Source organism: Choloepus didactylus, chromosome 1 (assembly GCF_015220235.1).
Source record: "Choloepus didactylus isolate mChoDid1 chromosome 1, mChoDid1.pri, whole genome shotgun sequence".
NCBI classification, from domain to species: Eukaryota; Metazoa; Chordata; class Mammalia; order Pilosa; family Megalonychidae; genus Choloepus; species Choloepus didactylus.
The window spans coordinates 138,654,505-138,682,166 of record NC_051307.1 but is presented as its reverse complement, the minus strand read 5'-3'; the positions used below and the strand labels follow the sequence as shown (position 1 = coordinate 138,682,166).

The 27,662-nt window shown below is 41.5% G+C and overlaps 1 protein-coding gene and 1 long non-coding RNA gene across 2 annotated transcripts in view; one reads left to right on the top strand and one right to left on the bottom strand.

Moving 5' to 3' along the window:
- The window catches only part of LOC119538870, a 59,041-nt gene extending 41,103 nt beyond the window's left edge, over window positions 1-17,938 (bottom strand). The window contains exon 1 of the long non-coding RNA XR_005217666.1: window positions 17,840-17,938. This is a non-coding gene — a long non-coding RNA (uncharacterized LOC119538870). The remainder of the gene's footprint in view (window positions 1-17,839) is intronic.
- The window catches only part of KCNAB1 (potassium voltage-gated channel subfamily A member regulatory beta subunit 1), a 287,116-nt gene that overhangs the window by 73,699 nt on the left and 185,755 nt on the right, over window positions 1-27,662 (top strand).

The following is a 27,662-nucleotide window of genomic DNA, read 5'->3' as shown; positions in this document are numbered from 1 at the left end:
TTGCTCTTCTGGACTTTCTAAATTTTTTAAATTTGCATGTACTACTTTTGTAATCAGAAACAACTATGATGGGTAAGAAAGAGGAGTGGAAGGAACAGTTAAATGCAAAGGAAAACTTTAACATCTATCCTGTGCTCATGTGAACTCAGTCAAACATTTGATTAAGTATCAAACATTTACATTCCTGCTGTTTGGGGGAGTGTAGCATTGAGTTTATGAGCAGGATCTCTGGAGACAAAATGCCTGGGTTTTAATACTTGCTAGTTTCATGATCTTGAACAAATTAATTAAGTTCTGTCTGTAGCTCTGTTTACTCATCTGAAATATGGAAATAATAAAACTATATACTTCACAGGTTAATGTGAGGATTAATTGACTTAATACGTGTAACTCCTTACAACAGCATGGGACACAGGATACTTAATTGGTGCTAAGTACTGTCATTGTTTTTGTTGGTATTATATTTACTTTTACTATTATTGAATGAAAGATGGGGAAAGATTTCTTCTCCAGACCACTACATTTAATTTTGCATCCACTGGTGCCTTGAAAAAATACTATATAGAATTTTATTCTCATGTACAGATTTGAATGATTTATTTATAGCATATTCTTCTGTTGATTAATTCATCAGAAACTGAAAAGTAATTCCAAGAATAGCTGCAGTCAACCCTTCTAAGGCCAAAGTTCTCAGAACTTTCTCAGATGTTATCTGTGGAAGCAGATTTCCTGGCCATATTAGTAGTGAGTCAGGATATTGCCTACCTACCGAGCTGCCACAGAAAGGGCAGTGAAAATGAATTTGTGTAATTGGCACTCCGGTGTGAAAGTCTGAGCGCCCAATGTGAAGTTAATTATATTAAAGCTAGAGAAACCATTGCATTGTCTCAGAGAAGTAATTAGTTTAACCCCAGATCGCATTTAGTATTAATAACATTATTGTGTATTAAGCAAATATACATGACTCTTCAAAGAACTTATTCAAATGCCTTAGCTTGACAACAACTGGTTATACCTTATCAAGTTTAACCTTGAAAGTTTTAGTACTTTGGGTTTTTATTTATTTGTTCATTTTTTACAACACCAACTGTATGTCCAGGCAAGTCAAAATATGTTACTAATTGAAAATGTTTTCATTTAGCCTTTTAGCATACTCATTTATAAATAATCAAATTATAATCTAATCAAGCATATTGCTTAATGCAGAAATAAGTGTCACGATGTCTGTATATTCTATACGTCGGCAATTGTATTTATTATAGTTAGAGAATTTACAAGGCAACTACATAGGATGGTGCAGAATCTCAACCTGGTGCAGTTTCTCAGACTGAAGAGAAACTCAGAATGCTCCAAGACAAGACAATACAGTGCTAGATCAGAGCCTTTCCATTTCAACAGTAAAACAGAGGCGACAAACTGCAAGTCCAGTGCAGCAGTTTAGATACACTGTGGTTATATATTGATAAATGAACACTTCCTATTTCCTCTCCACTCCACACAATACGAAACATTCTCTCAAAATCTTTAAGCCACTACCTACTCAATTCTTGAAATTCCAGGAGAGATTGCTAGGTTGATGTGTCCAAGGTGACTGAGTTATCAATCCAAAGGAAGTGTCAGAGGCAAGCTGTTCCTCTCCTCAGGCTTCAGGCCCAATTGTACAATGAAGAGTCCAAACTCACAGCCCTCTACCCTCTCAGAGCAACTGAGATGTGTGTGTGTGTGTGACAAATGAGGAGTGTCTGAACATCAGGGTGGAGTGTTTAGCTTTAGTTAAGACCAGTCCATTTTTCATGCCAGGAATTCTCCCCTCAGATCTGAGCTGAGCGTGAAACCAAGTCCTTTGTTGAATATCAAATGATCACCAGTTCATGACAACTTGCATTAGGAATTAATCTGGAGCATGTGTCACAGCCCAGAAACAGGGAGGCCTCTGGGTGGTTTAAAGTTGCAACACAAATAAGCATCGCCATCTGAATGGGAAAGAGGCAATGTTCAAATATCTATTCATTAAAGTATATTTGTACTTATGAGGCAGGCTAGAACAGGGACCTGAGAGGGGAGAGAAAATACCATGAAGGGGAACTTGAGCAAGGATAGTTAATCAAGGTCAGGGAGGCCTGTCCTGCACAGACAACCTGCCTGGGGCTACCCACCTAAAGGCACTATCTACCACCCGGCACCACCCTGGAGAGGAGGGGGAGTAGGAGACAGAGCCCTAAATGAGGAGGGGAAGGAGGAGTAAAGCGAAGCAAAAAACAGCACCTGGGGGCCAATCGGCCCCACCTGAGTGAGTCATCTACCATCAAGCATCCCCAAAGGAGGGAAAAGGGGCAGGTGGTAAAACAGTTCATGAAAATTACAAAAGGAAAAAAAATCTATGAAAGCAGATTGCCCCACAGTGCCAGAGCCTCTCGCCTCCCACCTCTTTTCTTGCGAGAAAGTCTGCACGTCCTCTCCAATTTGTTCTTAAACTTTCTACCTGCTTACTTTATCTGTGCTGCACCTTGAATTCTTTCTCGAGGCATGGCCAAGAACCTAGGAAACCAATCCGGCAACACTTACTGCCAGGGAAGGGAGGGATCTTGAGGGGGGAAAAAGAAGGTGAAATCAGAACTACATATCAAAAGCTAACCATTAGTGGTGACAGTGTGGATTGCCTTCTCCAGAAAGGAAGCAAAACATAGTTACTTGAGGGACTGAGAACTTAACTGGGTAAAGAAAGAAGAAATGTTATGCCTTTCTGAGTGCACTTTTGTTCCTGAGACAGGAAGCTCTCCCCAAATCTGCTGTGCAGCCACAGAGTTAAGAGCAGGGCTTTGGATTCACATGGTCTGGATTCAAATCCTGCTCTACCAGTGTCTGGCTGTGGGACCCTGCTCAATTTGCCTACCTTTCTGGCAAAAGGGACATGTTGGTAATACTCTTCCCTACCTCATAAGGTGGTTGAGATGCTTAAGAAGGGAACATGTGTAAAGTATATAGACAGCATCAAAAACTGTTTCTAGCTCTATATAGAGTTGGAGACGAATGAGTGCAAGAGGCTCATCTTCCTCCTGACATAAGGAAAACATTAATTGCCACTGTATTATTTAGTGTTCTCTAGGGAAACAGAATCAACAAGAGATATCTAAATAAAAGATTTAATAAAAGTGTCTCACACAACTGTGGGGATGCACAAGTCCAAATTCCATAGGGCAGGCAGCAAACTGGCAACTCCAATGAAGGTGTTCAATGAACTCCTCAGGAAACAAACTGGCAACTCTGATGAACTCCTCAGGAAATGCTTTGCTGGGTAGCCAAAGAAGTGAAGGTCCTTTATCTGTCTTCCTTAAAAGTCTTCAACTGATTGGATTAAATCCAGCTGATTGAATTCTCTCACTGTGGAAGACATGCCCTTCACTGATGTAATCAGTCACAGCTGCAGCCACAAATGTCCTTGCAGTAATGGTTAGGCCAGTGCTTTCTTGACCAGACACCTGGGCACTATCATATGGCCAAGTTGACACATGAACCTAACCATCACAGTCCACCCCATGTCAACTTGGCAATTATACACATCACCTTAAACCATACTTTATCTCTAAGTAGAGAACAACAACAGATACATTTTTCATGTAACAATACTCCTCTGTCCTGCATACAACCAGAAATGCACTAAATCTCTCCAGAATAGGGTGCAAGTCCTTGGGTGACACTAACTCTTAAAATTGATTTCCTTTAACTTAAATAATTTGAAGTGAACAATACAGCTTATGTCTTATGATAAGGGGATAAGATAGAGAAAAAGAACAAAGATATTTGATTTATAGACAAATACAAACATTCATAACAAAACAAAGAGGAAATATTCATGCCATCATAGTCCTCATTTCTGTAACTGGTCATGTGGTCATAGTTCATATTTATCACTACCTTCTTCTACTACCCATTCCATGTTCCCTTTACCCTCACCAAGCACTTCAGCTGGCCGTGGTTCTTTGCCTGGAGGGGTGACCCAAACCTTCATTCCTGAAGTTTCTTGGCCATTGTCGGTCCTGCCTGGATTGGGCTGTTGCAGTTTTCCATTGACTTTAATCACAGGGCATGGTAACACAAACAGACTCCCTAGGGGATCTCCTGTATTCCAGGAAAACTCTTCTTTACCTCCATAGTGTAGTTGCAGTGCTATTTCTCCTTGATAGTCAGGATCAGTAACTCCAGCCAGTATAGTAATTCCCTTCCTTGCCTGTTGATTCAGAGGCAAAAGAAAGCCAAAGTGGCCAGGTGGCAGTCTTAACTTCCAGTTCAATGGAATTATTGTTGTGTTTCCTGGTGGAAGCACTCCTCCTTTTGGAACCAAGACTTGTAGACTAGCAGAGCTTAAGCTTGCAAGGACAGGAAGCAAAAAGTTTCCTAGTGGAGCACTAGGAGTGATAGAGAGTGGTGCCACTCCTGTCTCCGCCCCTTGATTCCTGGACCCAGGAATCCTGGCTATGGGAGAAACAGCACCATAGAGTGGACGCTGATGCAGAGCATACACAGCTTCCTGGAGAACACTACCTAGCCCTGCAAGGTATTGCCAACTAGCTGGCACCATAATTGAGTCTTCAACAGGTCATTCCACCATTCTATCAACCCAGCTGCCTCTGGATGATGGGGAACATGGTAAGACAGAGAATTCCATGAACATGTGCCCATTCCCTCAATTCATTTACTGTGAAGTGGGTTCCTTGGTCAGAAGCAATGCTGTGTGGAATACCATGACGGTGGATAAGGCATTCCATAAGTCCACAGATAGTAATTTTGGCAGAAGCATTTTGTGCAGGGAAGGCAAACCCACATCCAGAGTATGCGTCTACTCCAATAAGAACAAATCGCTGCCCCTTCCATGATGGAAGTGGTCCAATGTAATCAATCTGCCACCAGGTAGCGGGCTGATCACCTCCAGGAATGGTGCCTTATTGGGGACTGAGTGTGGGTCTCTGCTGCTGGCAGATTGGACACTCAGCAGTGGCTGTGGTCAGGTGAGTGGAAGTTCATGTTGATGAGCCCATGCATAGCTCCATCCTTACCACCATGACCACTTTGTTCATGAGCCCATTGGGCAATTACAAGAGTGGCTGGGGAAAGAGGCTGATTGTTATCCACCAAACAGGTCATCTTATCCACTTGGTTATTAAAATCTTCTGTTGAATTCATCCTCTGGTGAGCATTCACATGGGACACAAATATCTTCATGTTTTTTGCCCACTCAGAAAGGTCTATCCACATACTTCTTCCCCAGACTTCTTTGTCATGAATTTTCCAATCATCTTCCTTCCAAGTCCCTGACCATCCAGCCAAGCATTAGCAACAGCCCATGAATCAGTATACAATTGCACCTCTGGCCAGTTCTCCTTCCAAGCAAAGTGAACAACCAGGAGCACTGCTCAAAGTTCTGCCCACTGAGAGGATTTCCCCTCACCACTGTCCTTCAGGGACATCCCAGGGGCTGCAGTGCTGCAGCTGTCCACTTTCTGGTAGTGCCTGCATATCGTGCAGAACCATCCATAAACCAGGCCCAACTGATTGTAAGGAACTCCCCAAGACACCATAGCTGTGGGCTGTGAAAGAGAAGGTAATGTGGCAGGAATGGGGGCCATGGGCATTTGGGCCACTTCCTCGTGTAACTTCCTTGTGCCTTCAGGACCCACTTGAGCTCTATCTCGTATATACCATTTCCATTTTATGATGGAGTGCTGCCGTGCATGCCCAACTTTATGACTTGGTGGGTCAGACAACACCTAGCTCATGATAGGTAACTCAGGTCTCATGGTAACTTGGTGGCCCATGGTTAAGCATTCAATCTCTACTAAGGCCCAATAGCAGGCCAAAAGTTGTTTTTCAAATGGAGAGTAGTTATCTGCAGAGGATGGTAAGGCTTTACTCCAAAATCCTAAGGGTCTGCACTCTGATTCTCCTATAGGAACCTGTCAAAGGCTCCAAAGAGCATCTCTATTTGCCACTGACACTTCCAGCACCATTGGATCAGCTTGATCATATAGTCCAAGTGGCAGAGCAGCTTGCACAGCAGCCTGGACCTGTTGCAGAGCCTCATCTTGTTCTGCTCCCCACTCAAAAATAGAAGCTTTTCTGGTCACTCGGTAAATGGGCCAGAGTAGGACAACCAAATGAGGAATATATTGTCCCCAAAATCCAAAGAGGCCAACTAAGCATTGTGCCTCTTTTTTGGTCATAGAGGGGACCAGATACAACAGCTTATCCTTCACCTTAGAAGGGATATCTCAACAGGCCCCACACCAGTGGACAAGGAGAAATTTTACTAAGGTGGAAGTCCCCCGTATTTTTGTTGGATTTATCTCCCATCCTCTGCCATGCAAATACCTTACCAACAAATCTAGAGTAGTTGCTACTTCTTGCTCACTAGGTCCAATCAACATGATATCATCAATATAATGGACCAGTGTGTTGTCTTGTGGGAGGGAAAAATGATCAAGTTCCCTGCAGACAATGTTATGACATAGGGCTGGAGAGTTGTTATACCCCTGAGGTAGCACAGTGAATGTATACTGTTGGCCTTGACAGCTGAATGCAAACTGTTTCTGGTGATCCTTACTAACAGCTACTGAGAAAAAAACAATTGTCAGATCAATAGCTGCATACTAGGTACCAGGGGATGTGTTGATTTGCTCAAGCAATGATACCAAATCTGGAACAGCAGCTGCAATTGGAGTCACAACCTGGTTAAGCTTGTGATAATCCACTATCATCCTCCAAGACCCATCTGTTTTCTGCACAGCCCAAATAGGAGAGTTGAATAGGGATGTAGTGGGAATCACCACCCCTGCATCCTTCAAGTCCTTAAGAGTGGCATTAATCTCAGCTATCCCTTCAGGAATCCTGTATTGCTTCTGGTTTATAATTTTGCTAGGCAGGGGCAGTTCTATTGCCTTCCACTTGGCCTTTCCCACCACAATAGCCCTCACTCCATGAGTCAGGGAACCAGTGTGAGGATTCTGCCAATTGCTGAGTATGTCTATTCCAATTATGCATTCTGGAACTGGGGAAATAACCACAGAATGGGTCCAGGGACCCACTGAACCCACTGTGAGATGCACCAGAGCTAAAACGCCATTGATCACCTGACCTCCATAAGCCCCAACTCTGACTGGTGGACCAGAGTGACATTTTGGGTCTCCTGGAATTAATGTCACTTCTGAACCAGTATCTAATAATCCCCCAAATATCTGATCATTTCCTTTTCCCCAGTGCACAGTTACCCTGGTAAAAGGCCATAGGTCCCCCTGGGGAAGGCTGGGAGGAAAATGATAAATTCTGAGCAGTGTAACAGGGTCCTTCCCCAAGGGTACCCAGCCTTCCCCTCATTCAAGGAGCTCTGGATCTCTAAACTGTCTCAAGTCTGGGACTTGATTAAGGGCTGTGACTCTCTGTTTTTGTAATTCAAGGTAGACTTTTGTTCACTTGACCTAGAATTCTTCTGCTTATACAGCTCAAACAAGAATTTAGTAGATTGCCCGTCTATCTTACTGCTAGGTACTCCATGATCTACTAGCCAACATCACAAGTCTCTGTGAGTCAGATTATTTTGACTGCTGCCTTGAGCCTGTTTTCCATTATGGCAGCCACACCCACCTTGTCTTTGACAATTAACTGTTGCCATATGGCTTCTGCCGACTCAGGATCTGATTATCCCCATTGTGTTTAAGGATTCCAGCTCAGTGACAGCAGTTCCCACAGTAATATCTGATGTACAGAGAAGGACAACTACAGAGCTCTCCAGGGATAACAAAGCAAGTCTCACAAATTTATTCCTCATAATCCTGGTAAAAGGTGTGACCTCTGGACATTCCGGGGGTGTGTGAACAGGCCTTCCATGATAAATCCACTCTAACATTCCAATCTCTCTAAGCCTTTGAATCCCCTCCTCTACATTATACCAGAGCAGTTCTGGCATTTCGAACTCAGGTAATGTCGGCCACCTTTTGATCCACATTTCAGCCAACCATCCAAACAAACTGTTAACACCCTTTCTAACCCCTTGAGCTACAACATTGAATGCAGAATCTCTGCTTAGTGGGCCCATATCAATAAATTCAGCCTGATCCAACTTTATATTCCTTCCACCATTATCCCACACCCTTAATATCCATTCCCATGCATGTGCCCCTGATTCCTGTCTGTATAAATTGGAAAACTTGTACAGTTCTTTTGGAGTATAGTGTACTTCCTCATGGGTCACACTTTGTACCTCACCCTTCAGGACCTGTTGGGACTTTAGTTATAGGTCTTGAAGCAAAGACTAGTGGTGGGGGTGGGTCATGAAAAGAATTAGAAGTATCCCTCAAACCATTTGCCTCAGGACATTCTGTTGTAGTTTCATCTTCTGAAACAGGATTAATCTCTCCAGACAGAGGAGTGAGGGCTGCTTCCTCAGGGGAGGTGATTACAAGATTAGCAGGCATCGAAGGGTTAGTCTCTTTAGGTGGAGGTTGGATGGCAGGCTCCTCAGGGCAGACTGGAGGTTGGGAAGCTGTTTCCTCAAAGCAAGCTGGACGTTGGGTAACTCTCTCCTCAGGGCAGACTGGAGGTGGGGAGGCTGTTTCCTCAGGATAGACCACTACAGGTGTATCTAACAAAGACTCAGCAGAATCCAGGGTTCCAATGTCCTCACTGCCATTATTATCAATCCATAAATTCCCACCCCAAGTTTCAGGATCCCATTCTTTTCCAGTCAATGCCTTTACTTTAACAGCAGACACCCTGCAAGGTTGAGATTTTAGTTTATGTTTTAAATCTGCTACTCACACAATGAAACTTTGGGTCTTGTTTTCAGAAATTTCAAGTCTGCAGCCACAGGAATTAAGATTTTCTTTCAAGGCACACATAAAAACCTTTACGTCTGTCATATGGTGCTGAAGTTTCAGATTTGAAGCCTTTAGCTCGTCCCTTTCTCTTATAACTTTATCCAGCATATCTAAGAGCAACCAGCCAACTTCATTATACCTCTTAACTCTGCAAAACTCTGTAAAGGTGTCAAAAACGCTGTCACCCAGAGCCTTGCTTAGTACAAGAGTATGATTAGGAGAATTGAACGGTGATGTTTTGCATATCTCCATTGCCAATTCATGCCATGAACCATCAGTGCCATCTTGATTATTGGAAATGGAGTCTTTAGTGCCTTTGAATCTAATAAGAGTAGAAAACCAATTGTAAAAGCCCATTTTAAGATTCTGTTTCTCAAGAACCACTCCTGGTACCAAGTTGTATTAGTTAGGGTTCTCTAGAGAAACAGAAACAAGAGAATCTAAATAAAAAATTTAATAAAAGTGTCTCACACAACTGTGGGGATGCAAGAGTCGAAATTCCATAGGGCAGGCAGCAAACTGGCAACTCCAATGAAGGTGTCTGATGCACTCCTCAGGCAGCAAACTGGCAACTCCGATGAACTCCTCAGGAAATGCTTCACTGGCTAACTGAAGAAGAAGAAGTGAAGGTCCTCTGTCTGTCTCACTTAAAAGTCTTCAACTGATTGGATTAAATCCAGCTGATTGCATTCTCTCATTGTGGAAGACACGCCCTTCATTGAGTAATCAGTCACAGCTGCAGCCAATTGACTGATGAGTTAATAAACCAGCATTCTGGTTTATTAACCAGCCACAAATGTCCTTGCAGTAATGGTTAGGCCAGTGCTTGCTTGACCAGACACCTGGGTACCATCATATGGCCAAGTTGCCACATGAATCTAACCATTACAGCCACTGAACTTCCCTTAGCCCTACTAAATGTTAATGTTAGTAAAGGCATTTTAATCTTCCCTCATTCAACCTTTCCAATACAACATGGGCGGGTCTTTGCACCCCCTTCCCAGTATTCACTCTTACTCATCTATATTCTTCAGAGTTGTTATTGTAGTGATTGCATGCTTTCATATTCTGATTTTTTCTTTTCATTTAACTTTGAGTTTAGGCTCCTGCTGGGCCATGCTTTGTGCTCTTTTGTCTGCAGTGATTGAGGGAGAGAGCCTTGGACCAGAAAAAAAATCAAACCCTTTTGTCACAAAGGGCATGAGCCTTTTCATCTTGAATTTCCATTTGCTATTGCTCATTATCTTGCAAAAGCATTTGGCCCTGGCTTCAGCCTTTCCAGAATGAATTAAAATAGACAAGGTCTCAACCTCCAGGAGTTTACATCCTCATACAAAACAAATGGATGCAGACCAGACATAACTGAGGCAAACAGGTTTTGAAAAATTGCAGAAATTAAGTTGTTTGTGCAGACTGGGAACGGCTAAAGGGTGAACACTTATGGCTTGGAGTGTGGAATTGCCACTCACACAGGCTGGGACCAGAGGGAAAGTGCTCCTCTCCTCAGCTTCCCCTTTCTCTTTACTGAATATTTAGTATGACATTCTACACAAGGCAAAAGTGAATGAAAGAAAACAGAAATTCTTGGTCCTCCTGGATTTTATAAGATTATTATAACAGAGGCACAAATATCACCATATGTGCAACATGGCACTTTTGTGAATGTTGAAGATAGAAAATAGCAAGCATTTATTGTTTATGGTTTCTCTTTTGAGACTCTAGAGTCCCTTCTTCTCTTCCATAGTGTTAAAAATGAATGACAGATTGAAAAGAGAGTGAACTTTGGATAACTGAGTAGAAACAAAGTGTAGAAGGAGGATGCTAGAGAAAGGTTGGGGAAGACCTGGAATCACGTACTTAGTTTCCTAATTCATTGTCTGTTCCCTCCACTGGACAGTGAGTTTCATAACAATAGGGATCTTGGCTGCCTCTTTCATTGGAAGCGTCAGCACCTAGAAGAGGGCTGGCCCACAGTAGGTGTTTAACAAACATCTTTTAAAGCATAAGAAAACAGAGGGCAGACTTTTGAGCTACTCAGGTGGGGGCATTGATAAGGTTGGGCATGTGAGCCTCAAATGACCTCTAAGGTAATTTGAAGAAGAACTCCAAATCAGGAATGGAGACTTCCCAGCATCCTATTCCGTTGATTGACAGGAGTAACACCCCAGCCAGCAGCAAAGAGGGCTGTATTGCCACCCAAGCCCACGTTTAGAGCAATAATTTGGAATCATGACCCAGTTAGAATGGGGAATCCAGTATCTCTGCATCTTAAGTTTGTTTTACTAACATTCAAAGAGGGAACCCACTTTGCTCACTGTGAACTCACATACATTTTCTAAGTTGCATGTGTCTCATTTTAGAGTATGGCTGCATTTAAATTTAAACCACATAGCTCCTAAGAATAATATTATTTAGCTACTGAGAATCAGTATAATGTTAACAGAGGGAAAGGACCTGGCCCCTGGAGGGTTGCAGGAAACCTGCAAGAGAAGCAGAAAGTCATAATTGTGTCAATGTTGGCTAACCCCATACCTGAGCAGGTTGATTAGATTCCTGAATTTAAATGGAAAATTTTCAGAGATTTTCATACTTCACAAAAGTCCTTTGCATAAATTATTAGTGGCTTTATCAACTACCCTGCCCAGTAAGTGTGGGCTCAAAGTCCTCTTAAAACCTTATCACAAATTCTTTACTGATAGAAGAAACTACCTGGAGAATATGAAAAGTAACCCACTCACCCCTGACCCCAACAAAAACGCATACACAAGTTGACAATTCAAAGATTATAGCTGGTGCTGTTTCAGTAGCTGGCAATTCTGAGGAGACTTTTCATTTTCATTAAATAATTGCCAGGTGGAAATGGCTATAGCAATGTATTAGTTAGGGTTCTCTAGGGAAACAGAAGCAATAGGAGATATCTGTAAATATGAGATTTTATAAAAGTGTCTCATGCAACTGTGGGGATGCACAAATCCAAATTCCATAGGGCAGGCAGTGGGCTGTCAACTCCAATGAAGTTCTTCAGTGAACTCCCCAGGAGAGGCTGGCTGGTAGAAGAAGAAGTGAAAGTTCTCTCTCTTCTCCCTTAAAAGTCTTCAACTGATTGGATTAAATCCAACTGATTGAATTCTCTCATTGGGGAAGGCACAACTTTTGTTGATGTAAATCAACAGATTTACAGATGCAATCAATTGACTGATGATTTAGTTAACCAGCCTTCTAGGTTATTAATCAGCCACAAATGTCCTTGCATTTGTCCTTGCATGGTTAGGCCAGTGCTTGCTTGACCTGGGCACCATCACCTGGCCATGTTGACACATGGACCTAACCATCACAAGTAACAACATTGTGAAGACATAAGAGGGGCCCAATGTTTAACTTCTTCTCCTCCCAGCCTCACATTTGTGAACAAAACACAAATGGACAGAAATGCAAACAAAGTTGGTTTTAAATTCATTTACAAAACTAGGAGAAATCCTTCCTTCCTTCCTTCCTTCCTTCCTTCCTTCCTTCCTTCCTTCCATCCTTCCTTCCTTCCTTCCTTTATTTTTTGCTTGTTCCTAAAATACAAAAATCCTTTGGCAAAAACTGAACAAGATAACATTTTTATGTGGTGAAATTTCCCTATGGTGTCCCTTTCCCTCCCCCAAATCCCAAAGTTCAAAAGTGTTCCCTTTCTTTATCAAAGCTTGTTTCCAAGGTTTTGTTTGTATGTGTATTTGTTTTTTTGCAGTTAAATTTAATCTCTGATTGTGAAATGAAAGGCTCCAGGATTTGCATCAATCAGTGAAAAGATGGGAGGGGACAGTGTAGGGTTGCCAGATTTAACAAATAAAAATATAGGATGCCCAGTTACATGTGAATTACTGATAAACTATGAATAATTCCTATACAATAATTATTGTATACAATAATACCATATTACTATAATAATTCCTGTACAATATTTGAGACATACTTATTGAAAAAATAATTCATTGTTTCTCTGAAATTCAAATTTAATTTTACTGAGCATCCTGTATTGTTGCCAAAATCTCAACCCTGTGCTCCCCAAATCTCAGGGAGTGCATCTGTAAATTCCTCTGGCCTAGTGATCCATCCAGAGTAGCCCAGAGTGTCTTAAAATGGAAAACATTTTTACCCTTTGTTGTTGTTTTGAAAGAGCTTCACCCTTTGCTTTTTTACCTTAATGAAAAATAAAGTTTACCCTGGGAAGCAGCACGGTAGAATGGAAAGAGCACCCATTTTGGAGCCAACAAACCCTGGGATGTAATTCCAACCTTGACATTTATTTGCAATGTGATTTCAGAGTAATTAATTCACTTTCGCTAACAGGGATGATAAATGCCTGTTCAGCATATCTCCCAGGGGAGATGTGAAAATTAAAAGGGAAAATATTAAAGCTACTAACACAATGCCCAATATATAAAAACAACTCATTTTGCCCCATTTCTCACCACAATTTGTTTGCTCACAAAGTAAATTAAGTTAGAATTACCTTAATCCCAAATCTTTTTGTAAAGCAGGGATGGGTAAGTTTTCTTGCTACAGCTGGCTCCTTTCTTTGTTTCTTTCTTTCTTTAATATTTTTTATTGCCATATAACTTATATATGGTAAAGTGCACAAATCTTCAGTAAATAACTTGATAAATTTTTCCATATGTCTACACTAATGTAGCCACACCCAGATCAAGATCTAGAATATTATCATCTCCCCAGAAGTTTCCCTCAAACCTCTTCCCAGTGAATACTGTTCCTCCTCCTATTACCATGGATTAGTTTTCTCTATTCTTAAAATTCATTTAAATAGAATCATACAAATGTATCCTCTTGGGTCTGGCATCTTTTCAGATGATATTATATGCTTGAGATGCATCCATGTTGTTCTGTATATCAGTAGTTCGATCTTTTTTCATTCTAATGTGATATTCCATTGTACGAATTCATAACAGTTTATCCATTCTGCTGCTGATGGACATTAGCGTTGTTTCCAGTTTCCGGGTACTATAAGTAAAGCCACTGTGAACATTCATATACATAGCTTTTTGTGAGCATATGCACTCATTTCTCCTAGATATATAGGCATGAAATTGATGCATCCCAGGGGATCTATGTTCTCATGCTTTCCAACCTCAAGTGGAACAAAAGTACATAGCTGGTATTGTGAATTTGCAAATATGTTTTAAAAATGAAAAAAAATAAGAGGAAGGGAGGGAAGAAGTAAATAAGGAAAAAAGAAGGGAACTGCTAGCCTAGCTCCTTCACCAAACCTCATCATACATAGATGGTGCTTTAAACTCACATTTCATTGTAGGAAAGACCCCTACATTGAGAGGGAGTGTTTCAACAAAATTCAGAAAATAGAAACTATAGAGAAACTTCTGCCTTATACACTTAGTCACATATGAGTGATACACTTGAATTAATTTAAGTATAAACAAATAGCATTTAATACAAAAAGAAAAATGGTAGTTTCGTCTTACACAAAATTATGTTCAAACCATCAAATTCATTTGTCTTGCATCAATCTTACCAACATATTTACCTATTCTCAAATTGCCCCAACTGTCATGTCATAACAGAAAATCTCTTAGAAATACAAAAATACTTCCCAAACAAGTCAGTTTTGAAAGGCCAAAGACATACTAGATGTCATTAAATCTGTTTCTACTTTGGAGAGAAATAAAATATACTGAATTTTATGCAAAATAAAAAAATCATAAAAGGGGATAACATCTTCTTCCTTTTGCTATTGTTTCTTGGGATGAGGCTAAAATTTTCCCTCTACTGTGAGACAACAAGGTGCTGCTACATTTGGGCCCTCAAAAATGGGGAGTTGACATTTAGCTGGGTTCACCGCCTGCCATTCTCCTCTGATGTCAGCACTAACCCACACAGGTGTGGGCATCCCATTGTCAAAGCTGCCCAGGCGAGGAGGCTGGTGGGGCCACAGAAGCAAGACCTCATTCAAATACAGCTCCAAGCAGTGAAGCATGTGGGTGGCAAGCACAGTCATTTGCAAATGATTGTGAAATGCATTGTTCTGCCTGAAAACATTTTTTTCAGCACTGAAATAATCGGTAATGCCAAAAGCCCAGTGCCAGGATTATAAAATTAAACCCTTGGAGAAAATGCTTATAATACCACAGAGCCCTAAGAGGAACGAGCAATCCTGTATGGTATTTGTTCATTCAAAAACCATCTAGCGGAAACTGCTGTCTGCAGAACCCAACCAGGTGACTGGAAAGGAAGGAAGAAGTAGTACCAAAGAAGTCAAATGATTGGTCCCTGACCTCTAGAACTGGTGAACTAAAGCCATCCCTGAATTGTATCTCTCCAGCCTTCCCCCTTCAAGAACTCAAGGAGATTGGTTAGAGAGAGGCATGGCCTTGGGAGGCAGCAGGTCGAGGTACAAATCTCAAATCTGCTAATTACCAGCTCTGTGAGCTTATAACAATTAACCCCTTGAGGTTCAGTCTCCTTAACTGAAAAAGTGGGATTAACAGTGCCCACCATACAGGACTACTGTGAGAGTAAAGTCGAATAGGGGAAGTGCAACAAATGCTGGTTCCCATCACTCACCCAATCCAACTCTCCCCATTTGTGTTTTTCTGCTGAAACACACTGAGCAGATCAGTGCATCATTTCTTCCTCCCGAGATAGCTATTACATCCTGATAGTGTTGCTTAACTTCCTGAGAGAAGATTCTATTTAAAGAAAATAGGATGCCTCAGACTAGATATTGAAGGGTTTTGTAAAAATTACAGAAATGCAAAGATGGGGGCTACATTTTTCCCATGTGAAATAGAAATTAAGGGAATTGGGGCTTGATTTCATTGCAATGTTATTCAATTTTAATAAAAACCAGTTAAATCTGCCCTAGGTTTTCACGGTATTTTGCATATAATAAACACTCTGTATAGAAAATAGGTGTTAAATTGAATTATAATGGTCAGTCTAACTCTGCATGAAATATAAGCAGAGCCCAAGCCAATTTTCCTCACAAAAGCTGTGCTTAACAACCAGAAGCCTCAGAAAACAGGATGCTGAATCCATGAATCTTTGCTCCTAAGAGAATAATGAAAATGCTTTCAAACTGATTTTATTGCAGCAAAGTGTTGTAAAACCTTGTGATTGTTTCATTTTTTCATTCGTTAAACAAATATTCATTGAACCTCTACCCCAGACAAGGCCAGGAGTTAAAGATGAATCACTTGCAGCAACCCTGTCCTGGAGGAGCTCACTGGCTCTCAGGCAAGCCAGAGACTTAGTTATTTGCAGTACAATACAATGTGAGAAAGGAGATTACACATGGGATACAACACACAAGGGAACACAGAAAAGAAGGCAATTTAGGGGATAGAGGAATTTCTTCATAGCTTCATAGAGAAAATAAAATTCTGAGAGAATAACAAGCTGACTAGCAACATATTAGGTGCACATTAAGTACAAAGAGCATGGCTTTGGGTCCTCCAGTGTGACCTAGGGCAAATTAGTTCACCTCTCTGCCTCAGTGAAGTCAGCTACAAAATGGGGATAATAGTGCTATTATGTCATAGGGTTGATGTCAGAATTAAGCAAGTTAATACAGACTTTTTTTAACCTTGAGTGGGGATCAGAATCACCTGGAAGGCTTGTTAAGACACAGATTGCTAGGCCCACCCCGAATTTTCTGACCCAGTGGGCCTGGGGTGGGCCCCTTGATTTTGCCTTTCTAGCAAGACCCTATGTGATGCTGATGCTGTAGGACCTGTCACCACTTGGAAAACCACCAAATTTTCCAAGTCAGTACAAGTGAGGGACTTAGAACAACTCCTGGCAGGTGGCAGTCAATGGGAGCTATTATTTATTAATTTTTGAGCCAGGTTTACAAGCATGAGTAGGAGTTCGCCAGGTTGAAGAAGACACTCCAGGAAGAGAAGGATACTCTAGGCAAATGAAACAGCACAATGTTTCAGAGATAAATTTGAGGTTGGGTATAGTGGGGATATAGGATGCTTGGGAGTAGGGAGTGCCAAGACGAGGCTGTGAAGGCATGTTAGAAAAGGACACTGTGTGAAAGCCTGTGACTGCCACAGAGACTTTAAATTATGACTTGATGAACCCTGTGTTACAGCTCTTCCTTCACAGTTCTTACCTCTCTTTATGAGACCTTGGCTACTAGCAGGCAAGTGAGAGGCATCAGCACATGCCAGGCACACAGTGAGCCCTTAGTAAATGCTCGTGGGCTGAATGCATATTAGCAGAGAGAGTAAACGTGTAAATTATAAAGGACAGCAGATGATCAGAGGAAAAACGTCCCAACTTGGAAAACACAGGTCGACCTGAGCCTCACAGGCCAGACACAAAATTTAAGCTGAGTAGCTTAAACCATCTCCTTTCATTATTTCATCCCAATAGAACAGGCAAATTCATAGAGTAATTTATCTACCAAAAAACAATTACAGCTGTGAGGGGAAGGAGGGGAGAACACCACAAAAGCCTTGGAAATTTTCTAAGAATCAGGGTATATGGAGCCGATCCTTAATGGGAGTGTAATCTCATTTTTGTTTTCTGTAAAGAATAATTTGGAGATGCTTCAGGCAGTGAGAGTCAAGGCTCAGAGTTCAGAGGGGACCTCACTGTTAAAAAAAAAATGAAGAAATGCCAAATGAAGATTACAAAAGCCGTGGTGCATTTCGAATGTTTATATTCAATAAATCCACCCTTTTTACTTACAATGTAAACTGTAAAATAATTGTGCCAATCATGGGATAACAAAGAATTTTTGTTAAAAAAAAAAATACAGCTTGTTTTTTAGCCTAAGCTATGCTGTCAGGTTTTGTAATGAAGATCATTTCTTCCCAACATTAAGAGGAGCGTCTGGTTCTTAATGTGAGGCCGTACATGCTCACAAAGTCAGGACCAAAGGGCCATTCTGGCTCCCGACATGGTGGGCCTTGGCAAGCAAAAACTTCATGTGTTTAACTTACCTTGGGTATTGGTCAGAGGAGGGACTCTTCAGTGCTTCCATCTGATCTGCTCAGGCCGGGCGAGGAACTGGGCTCCCTGGCTGTGTCTGACCTGCGGGAAACCAAGGTGGGTCATTCAAGATCCAGAAGAAGGCAGCAGTTAAGAGTTGCAGACTTAGGAGCCAAATGGCCTGGGTTAGACCTTTTGCTCTGACTCGCTGGGAAAGTCACCTAATCTCTCTATACCTCAGTTTCTTCATCTGTAAAATGGGGTGATAACAGTACCTGCCTATGAGGTTTGTTATGAACATTAAATGGGAAAGGTCTTAAATGTCAAACACCCAGCTGTGTGGCCTTAGAAAACTCAACCCCATCTGGGCCTCACTTTTCTCAGAAAATTTGGAGGTAGGGTGAGTTTATCTCTGAGATCCTTTCTGTTCTTAAACTCTTTGATTCTGTGACTCTGCTGTTAGTGTTCTGCCTTAAAATAAGAAAAGAAATAAAGAGAGGGAAAGGAGCAAAAGACTAACTTTTATCTCCTCTCATTAATTTTGGCCACAAATCCCCGAGCTACTTCAGAGTTTGAACCACACTGAGAATATTCTTAGTTGCCTTGGAAAACTTGATTTGTTCACAGCTGCCTGCATATAGCAAGTCATTTATCAAAATTTATAACAATATTGATGTTTAATTCCCAGCATTAGATAGTTCCAGTCTGTTTTGGATTCCTAAGCTGCTCAAAGCATATACTGTGAAATGGGTTGGCTTTAACAATGGGAATTTATTAGCATTCAGTTTGAGGCTTTGAGAATATCCAGAATAAGGCATCATCAAGGGGATGCTTTTTTCCTGAAGACTGGCTGCTGGTGATCCTTGGCTCCTCTGCCACACGGCAAGACACATAGTGGTGTCTGGTGGTCTCTCCCGTCTCTTCCAGGTTCTGTTGATTTCAGCTTCTTTGCTCCTATGGCTCTCTCTCTCTCTCTCTCTCTCTCTTTCTCTCTATCTCTTTGTGTGTGTGTGTGTGTGTGTGTATTCATTCTGTTTATAAAGGACTCCAAGAACAGGATTAAGTCCCATCCTGAAAAAAGTGAGTCAAACCTTAACTGAAGTAGCCCCCTCAAAAGATCCTACTTACAATGGGTTTACACTCAGAGCAATGGATTAGATTTAAGAACACTGTTTTCTGGGGTACATACAGCTTCAAACCACCACACGGTCCAAAAGCTTTACGTGAGGGGAATTGTGGCAGTAATACAGTTGTTACAGTCAAGTATGTATAGACCTTAAAGGCAGGTCTCCATTCTCAGCAATCCCTTGGGATCACTGAGTCCCAGCAGCCCATGTCCCTTTACCCTTCCCACTAGAGAGGCCGTACAAAATAATGGCTAAAGGCATCGACATCGGTCTCATTGAGATAGACGTGGGCTCCATGCCCAGCTCTGCCACTTATGACTGGTCGGCTTTGGCAAAGTTACTTACCTTTCCTAAGCCTCACTATCTTTATTTGTAAAGTGGAGGTATTAACAATATTTACTTCAATAAGTTATTGTAAAGGTTAGATTTTTTTTTTAATATGGGTTAGTGCTTACTTAATATGATGTTCTAAGTAAGTGCTCAAAAAGTGTGAGCTCTTATAGGACACATGCAGAGGTTAAAAATGTTAAACCAACATAATTCCTATAATATAAATACACAAGGAATATATACAATGTATATGTTTTGTACTATTCTCTTTTTATTGACCATTGCACTGATACAATTTAATTCAGTTTCATGTTCAGAATAGGTCAGGTAACATGAAATGATAATAAGATAATGATGTCTTGCATTAGACCCTTACAGTTTACAAAGCACTTTCATATGTATTAGCTCCCATATTCAGCAACCCAATTTTTTTCAAACAAGACAAAGTGAGTTCACAGGGCTCATGAGTGTCAGAGCAGAGCATGGAATGCAGTTTTCCTGACACTGTTCCAGCAGATGCCACAATCGCTCCCATTCCCTCTGCAGCCCCTCATTCACAGACACTCTGTGATGGAAGCCAGGTCGGTGTTATTACCTTCATTTATTAGGGGAGGAAATTGATGCTAAATGATTTTCCCAAGGTCACATGGCCAGTGAGGAGCAAAGATGAGACAGAAGCACAAATAAGCAAATCCAGACAATGTAGTAAGTGTTATAACCCTTTTTAAATGAATTATGAGGTGCCATCAAGTCCCAGAGGCAAAAGCAAATAACTGTGTCTGTGTATGTGATGCATGTGCAGTAATGTGTTGCCCAGGGAGGGTTTCCCAGGAGAAGTAATATTTGAATTAGTATTTGGAGGAAAAGTAGGCAACAAAGTAGGCACAAAAAAGAAAAAGTAAGCGTGAGGAAATGACGTTCAGAAGAACAAAACTCAAAATGATTTTGCATGTTCCAGATATGGTAGGAGATCCTGTATGCCTTCAGTTCAGTGACTTACATTTTGAGAATTCTTTCCTTTATTATTTTAATAGCTCTTTATTGTGCATCTACTAGGTGCAGGGCTCCGTACTGCCTTGAGGTGTCTGTAACCTGGTCCAGGGGGTATCTGTAGGTGGTTCAAAATGCCCAATTGAAGCTCAAAGGCAACCTAGAGGCAGTGTGTGAGCAATAGTGGAAGCTACTGGATGAAATCACATCCAGGAGGAGAGTGCAGTGTGAGAAGGGAGCAGGAAGTGGCACCAAGGGTAATCCTTGGAGGAAATATTTAAGAGCTGGACAAAGGATGCAAGCAAAGATTAGAAAGCAAAAGTCAAAGATTAAAGAGGACAATCAGGAAAGAGAGAGAATGAAAAATGAATATGAGGCCAATACTGTAACATGCAATAGAGAAGCCAAAGGTCAAAAGTGAACCACAGGAAAGGACTATTTGGAGGTCACCTACGGCTTTTTGTTTCATTCACTTTTTTTTAATTAAAGAAGTTTAGGTATACAGAAAAATCATGCAGAAAATACAAAGTTCCCATATATCCCCAACACACACACACAGTTCTCATTATTAACAGTTTACATTCGTGTTAACTGTTACTTGTTACAATTGATGAAACAATATTATTATAATTATACTGTTAACTATAGTCCATAGTTTACGTCAGGGTTCACTGTTTGGGTAGTAAAATTCTACAGTTCTTTGAAATTTTTATTATGATAACATATATACAACCTAAAATTTCCCCTTTTAACCACAATTCAGTGGTGTTAATTACATTCACAATGTTGTGCTACCATTATCACCATCCATTACCAAAATTTTTCCATCACGCCAAACAGAAAATCTGTACCAGTACCAATTAAGCATTAACTCCCCATTCCCTACCCACACCCCAGCCCCTGGTAACCTGTATTACAATTTCTGAGTCTATGAATTTTCATATTCCAATTATTTCATATCAGTGAGCTTATAACATATTTGTCCTTTTTGGCTTATTTCACTCAACATGATGTCTTCAAGGTTCATCCGTGTTGTTACATATATCAGAACATCATTCCTTTTCAAGTCTGAATCATAGTCCATTATATGTACATACCGCATTTTGTTTACCCATTTCATATGTTGATGTACACTTGGGTGGCTTCCATATTTTTGCAATTATGAATAATGCCACTATGAACATCGGTGTGCAAATATCTTTTCAAGTCCCTACTTTCAGTTCTTTTGGGTATATACCTAGAAGTGGGATTGCTGGGTCATATGGTAATTCTATACTTAGCTTTCTGAGGAACTGCCAAACTGTCTTACACAGTGGCTGCACCATTTTACATTCACACTACAATGAATGAGTGTCCCTATTCTTCGCATCCTCTCCAACATCTTATTTTCCATTTTTATAACAGTAGCCATTCCAGTGTGTTGTGAAATGGTATTTTATTGGGTTTTGATTTGCATTTCATTAACGGCTAATGATATTGAGCATATTTTCATTTGTATATCTTCTTCAGAGAAAGGTCTATTCAGGTCTTTTGCCCATACTTTAATTGGGTTGTTTGTCTTTTTGTTGTTGAGTGTAGGATTTCTTTATGTATTCTGGATATTAAATAATTATTGGATATGTAGCTTCCAAATATTTTCTTTCATTGTGTAGGTTGTCATTTTACTTACATGATAAAGTCCTTTGATGTACAAAAGTTTCAAGTTTTAATGGGTCCCATTTATCTATTTTTTCTTTTGTTGCCTGTGCTTTGGGTGTAAAGCCTAAAGAAATCATAGTCTAACACATGGTCCTGAAGATACTGCCCTATGTTTTCTTCTAGGAGTTTTACGGTTTTGGTTCTTATATTTAGGCCTTTGATCCATTTTCAGTTCACTTTTGTATATGGTGTGAGGTAGGGTCCATGTTCATTCTTTTGAATGTGGATATCCAGTTTCTCCAGCAAAATTTGTTGAAAAAACCATTCTTTCCCCATTGAGTAAACTTAATACCCTTGTCAAAAGTCAGTTGATCATATATGTGAGAGACTATTTCTTAAACTCTTAATTTGATTCTATTGGTTTATATGCTAGTACCATGCTGTTTTGATTTTTGTAGCTTTGTTATAAGTTTTAAAATTAGGAAGTGTGCATCCTCCAATGTCATTCTTCTTTTTCAAGACAGTTTTGGCTATTTGGAGTCCATTACCCTTCCAAATAAATTTGATAATTGGCTTTTTCATTTCTGCAAAGAAGGCTGTTGGAATTTTTATTGGGATTGTGTTGAATCCTTTAGTGGCTTTGGGTAGAATTGGCATCATAACACTATTTAGTCTTCTGATCCATGAGCACAGAATGTGCTTCCATTTATTTAGGCCTTCTTTGATTTATTTCAGCAATGTTTTGTAGTTTTCTGTGTACACATCCTTTATATTCTTGGTTAAATTTATTCCTAGATATTTGATTCTTTTAGTTGCTATTGTAAATGGAATTTTGTTATTTATTTACTCTTCAGATTGTTCATTAGTAGTATATACCAACTATGGTTTTAACACAGTTTTAGTGAAGTGCAGGGGAAGGAAGCTAGATGTTTGGTTGAGGAATAAATGAAAACTAAGGAAGGGAAGCCTCTGAGATCAGACAACTTTCAATAAGCATGGCTGGAAGAAAAATGGGAGAATCTGGGGGCAGCCAAGGGCTGGGGTGAGGGCTGAGGATATAGCTGAGGGAGGTTTTTAAGAGTATAACAGACTTCGGCATGTTCTTACACATAGAGGAAAGAGCCAAGGGAAAGGAAGACCAAGGGCACTAAAGATGAGAGAGGAGGCCTTAGAGGAGGACCCCAGGTAACAGGAGAAGATGCGATCAAGGACATTAGTGGACAGAAGGAAGGATACTCTTTTCCTAGGTAGGAGTATCACTCTCTTTCTCCTGAAGATAATAACAACAGAAACAACAAAATAATCATTGGTTTTTGGAAAGAAGCAATCTGGTTAAACAAAATCAGGGAGGTTATTGGCTCAATAGCTGAAAAGTCCAAAGATGCATCTGTTTTATGTGCAGCTGGATCAAGGGCATTAGGATTTAATCTCACTCCATTTCCAGCTCTGCATTCCTTAGTTTGGCTTCACTCTTAAGGCTCCCAGGAGTATTCCTTCTTCCCAATCATGAAAACAAAATTTTTGGAACTAACTCTCATTAGCCAAAATGGGTCATAAGCCCAATCCTAGCCAGTGATTCCTGCTAGAGGGGAAAGATGAGCTGATTGGCTTTGGCTGGAATCTCCCAAGTTAGAGATGGGATGAGCCTCCTCCCACCCCCAGTCATATGAACTGAGAGCCAGGGAGCTCTCAAGGAGCATCACGGTGCTGTTAACTGAAAAGTGGGGAAGGATGCAAAAAGAACAAGTGTCCACTAACAAGTCTGACAAGGAAATGAGAATACTTCAGGGGTGGGGGACACTGAGGATGTGGAAGGTAGGGGGTGCTGATTTGGCAATTGCTGAACAAACTTTGCCGCAGCCTCCACACTTCCACCACACCACCCCCAACTCCTCTTTCCCTCATTCCCTCAGAAGTGAGGGGAAATGAAAAAGCTGACAAGGTGAATCGATACCAAGTGAAAGAAATGTCTACCCTGAGATGGAAAGAGGCCCCAGCAGGGACTTAAATACCATCAGGCTTGATGGGTGAGAGAAGAGCAAAGAAATTCTAAGCTGTGCCAGCCTGTGAAGATGGCTTTTTGAGTTCATTACTTTTGAAAATAAAGGCCCAGTAAAGATTTCAGAAGAACAAGCTAAGCTCATGGAAATTGCTGAGAAAGGCTGTTTTTATTCTTGGTGTGTCTCCCTATATTTATAACTTACCACAACTCTTCTTCAGATAGGAATGTTTGGTCCCAATAGTGTTGCATGGAGAGAGCCACTGTCAGTGTAAATATTCATGGGAGAGACTCCAGGGAGGTGCTATAAGGAGGAGCTGATGAATGTGGGGAACTAGCCTGCCTGGCTTTCTGAATAAGGATGATTAATGTGCTTGTGGACATGCAGAGAGGCTTTATCTTCAAAACACATTTCAGGAATGGAAAAGCAAACAAAGCTGATTATGTGGAAAATGGATTTGCTATAAGCAAGTTGTGGGTACAGACTTAAGGGAGAAGTAAAGGCTATAAACTCACCTCTTCAGCATCTGAATGTCCCAGAGTTTAGTAGGGCAGATTGCTTATGTTTGGCTCTGCAAACTGGGGCATCATCCTGGTCCCAGAACAGAGGTTGGAGAAAGGCAGGAGTGGAAGCTGTTGTTCTGAGGAGCTCCTCCTACCCTTGGAGTCCACACAGAGAGAAGATCAACACCTTCAGCCCGGATTTCAGAAGAGATCGCCTGACCTCACTCACCCCAGAATTTTGCCCCTTGAATTTGGGCATTGCATTACACATGCTGAATTTCCAGAAAACCTATTCCTTCAGGTTATACTCTCCATATACCCTCAGCCCCTCTGGGTGAGCTTAAACCCTGCTTCCTCTGTGAACCCTTCCTTGGGTATCCAAGCTCAAGGGCTCCTTCACCCATCATCTGAATTCTGGTGACTCATAATTCATTTAACACTTAAATCTGGTCCTGCTTCACTATTTTCCTTTATGTATGTATGTGATGGTTAGGTTCATGTGTCAACTTGGCCACGTAATGGTGCCCAGCAAGCAAGCACTGGCCTAACCATTACTGCAAGGACATTTGTGGCTGGTTAATAAACCAGAAGGCTGGTTTATTAAATCATCAATTGATTACATCTGTGGCTGATTACATCAACAAAGGGTGTGCTTTCCACAATGAGAGAATTCAATCAGCTGGATTTAATCCAATTAGTTGAAGACTTTTAAGGGAGAAGAGAGAGAAGTTTCACTTCTTCTTCAGCCAGCTAGCCTCTCCTGGGGAGTTCATCGAACACCTTCATTGGAGTTGACAGCTCCCTGCCTGCCCTACAGAATTTGGACTCATGCATCCTGCCCTGGGAATGTGGACTTGTGCATCCCCACATGAGACACTTTTATAAAACCTCGTATTTACAGATATCTCCTGTTGGTTCTGTTTCCCTAGAGAACCCTAATATGATGTGTTTACCTCATCTCCCCAGTGGGGCCACAGAGTCCTAGAGGGCAGGGCCCTCAGCTGGTTCATTTTGGGGTCCCTAGAACCCTGAACAATGCCTGACAGATACTTGATACTCAGAACATATTTACTGGCTGGATGCTTCCTTGTCTGAAGGTAGCTCCAAGCCTGGGAACCAGGATGGAGAAGCACCAAACCAGCCTCAGCAGAGGCCAAAAGTAGAAGACCAAGAAAAAAAGGAGGAGGACCTGGGAAAGAAAAAGTAGAATATCTCTACCACTTCAAGCTGCTGTGGGAGGCATCCCAGGAGCCAGTGGCTGCCTCTTTGACAGTTTCTGTGGAAAATCCCTAGAGTTATGGGAGCTCCTGCCTGCAGGGATAACACTTCCTTTGAGATTTCTAGCCAAACATCCTCAAGGAAGGTTTGAGGAAGATTTGCTAGTTCATTCTTTTAACCTCTCCAGGTAGTGCACTGAGTATTCCAGTGAAAGTGCTGTGAAGGTAGGTAAAAATCCTGTCCACTTGTGAGCTGTCAGTTCTGTGAACTGCCCCATAGCCACTCATTCATTCAGTCATTCATTCAACAAATATTTACCAAGCCTTTACTACATCTGCTAGCTCTGCTCCAGGTACTGGGGATACAGCACTTAACAAATCCAATCAAAATCCCTGCCCCCGTGGAGCTTACGTATTAGTTTGGGGAAAAAGATAAAAATCAGATAAAGGAAATGCATACTATATTAGATGGTGATGAGCAAAATAAAAGGAAATGAAGGAAGGTGGGTGAGGGTGTTGGTGTGGGAGCTGTGTTTTTTAATGGGGTGGTGAGGAAAGGCATCTCTGGGAAGGTGACACAGGGCCTGAAGGAAGTGAGGGAGCCAGCCATGCGATGATATGGGGAGGAGTGGCAGGCAGAGGGTTAGGCCTGCGCAAATGCCAGGAGTCAGGAGTGTGCCCAGCATATTGAGGAAAAGCAGAAGGGTCAGTGTAGGGACCACAGAGTGGACAAAAGGGAGAATAACAGGAGACTGGGGAGGTAGCAGAAGGCCAGGTCCTGAGATGGGAATTCGCTGGAGAGTTTTGAGCAGAGCAGGGATGGGATCAGACTGGTGTTTTAACAATATCACTCTGGCCACTGAAGAGGGGATGAGGTTAGAGGCAAGGCTGTTGCAGGGATCTAGGAGAGAGGTGGTAGCAGTGGAGGTTATGAGAACCAGTGCAGTTCTGGATCTGTTTTGAAGGTAGAGCAGACACGATTTACTTAAGCATGAGTTAGCAAGGGAATGGCAGATAATAGGAGAAGTCAGGGATAATGCCAAGATTTTAGCCAGAACTACTGGAAGGATATGGCTGCTCTAAGTCATCTGTCCAGTAAGTTCCCTTTTCTGTGTCTCATGATTCTTGATATGGGGCTGCCACCCAAGCATGTGGAGACCACTGGACAGACACATTGCAGTGGGGTGACTCTGCTTCCCCACACCTCCCCCATCAGCCTGAGGTCTCTGAACACACCTGGCCCTTCTCCTGAGACTTCCCCCTTTGACCTCCATTGCTGGAGGAAGAGAACAGAAAACCAAGGTGACTAAATGTAGCAGCTTAGGTTTCTCAGCCTATTTGGTTTATAGAGAAATACCCACCGTTGTTGTCCCTCAGAGTGCCTTGATTTTGTTTGTGAATCCTGTGTTCTAGACATGGCTGATACTTATTTCTGAAAAATATGAGTTCCTTTTAGTACTGAGCATTCATTTGGGAAACACTAACCAGGATTAGAGCCCAATCTCCAAATCAAACAGAATCTTACAGCACTTATATGAAATCATTGTGCTAAGTTGGGTGAGGGATAGGGTTGGGAGTGAAGTTGTAAATTCAGGGATGAATAAAATCTCCCTAAGGGAGATTAGAATCTAGGAAAAAGGGTGAAATAGCCTTCCTCCCTCCCTCCCTCCCTCCCTCTAAGCTTCCCTCCCTTTTTTCTTTCCTTCCCTCCTTCATTCCTTCCTTCCAGAAATATTTATTCAGCATCAAATAGGGTCCAGATATCATGCAAGGTAACGGGGATACAGACCCACAAAATAGATCTAGCCTGAGCCGTTGAGGGGCATAGACTACCGAGGGAGACGACCTCCAGGTAAACTTACTGCAGTAAGAGGTGGAAGAGAGCCACAAACAAAGAGCCACTAGATCCTAGAGGAAGGAATATTTAATGCTGAGTCTTGGGATTGGGGGATTTTGCAGAAAGGCAAGGATATGAGTTGGTTGGTTAAAGGATGCGAATTTCAGCAAAAGGAGGAAGAGTGTTTTAAGC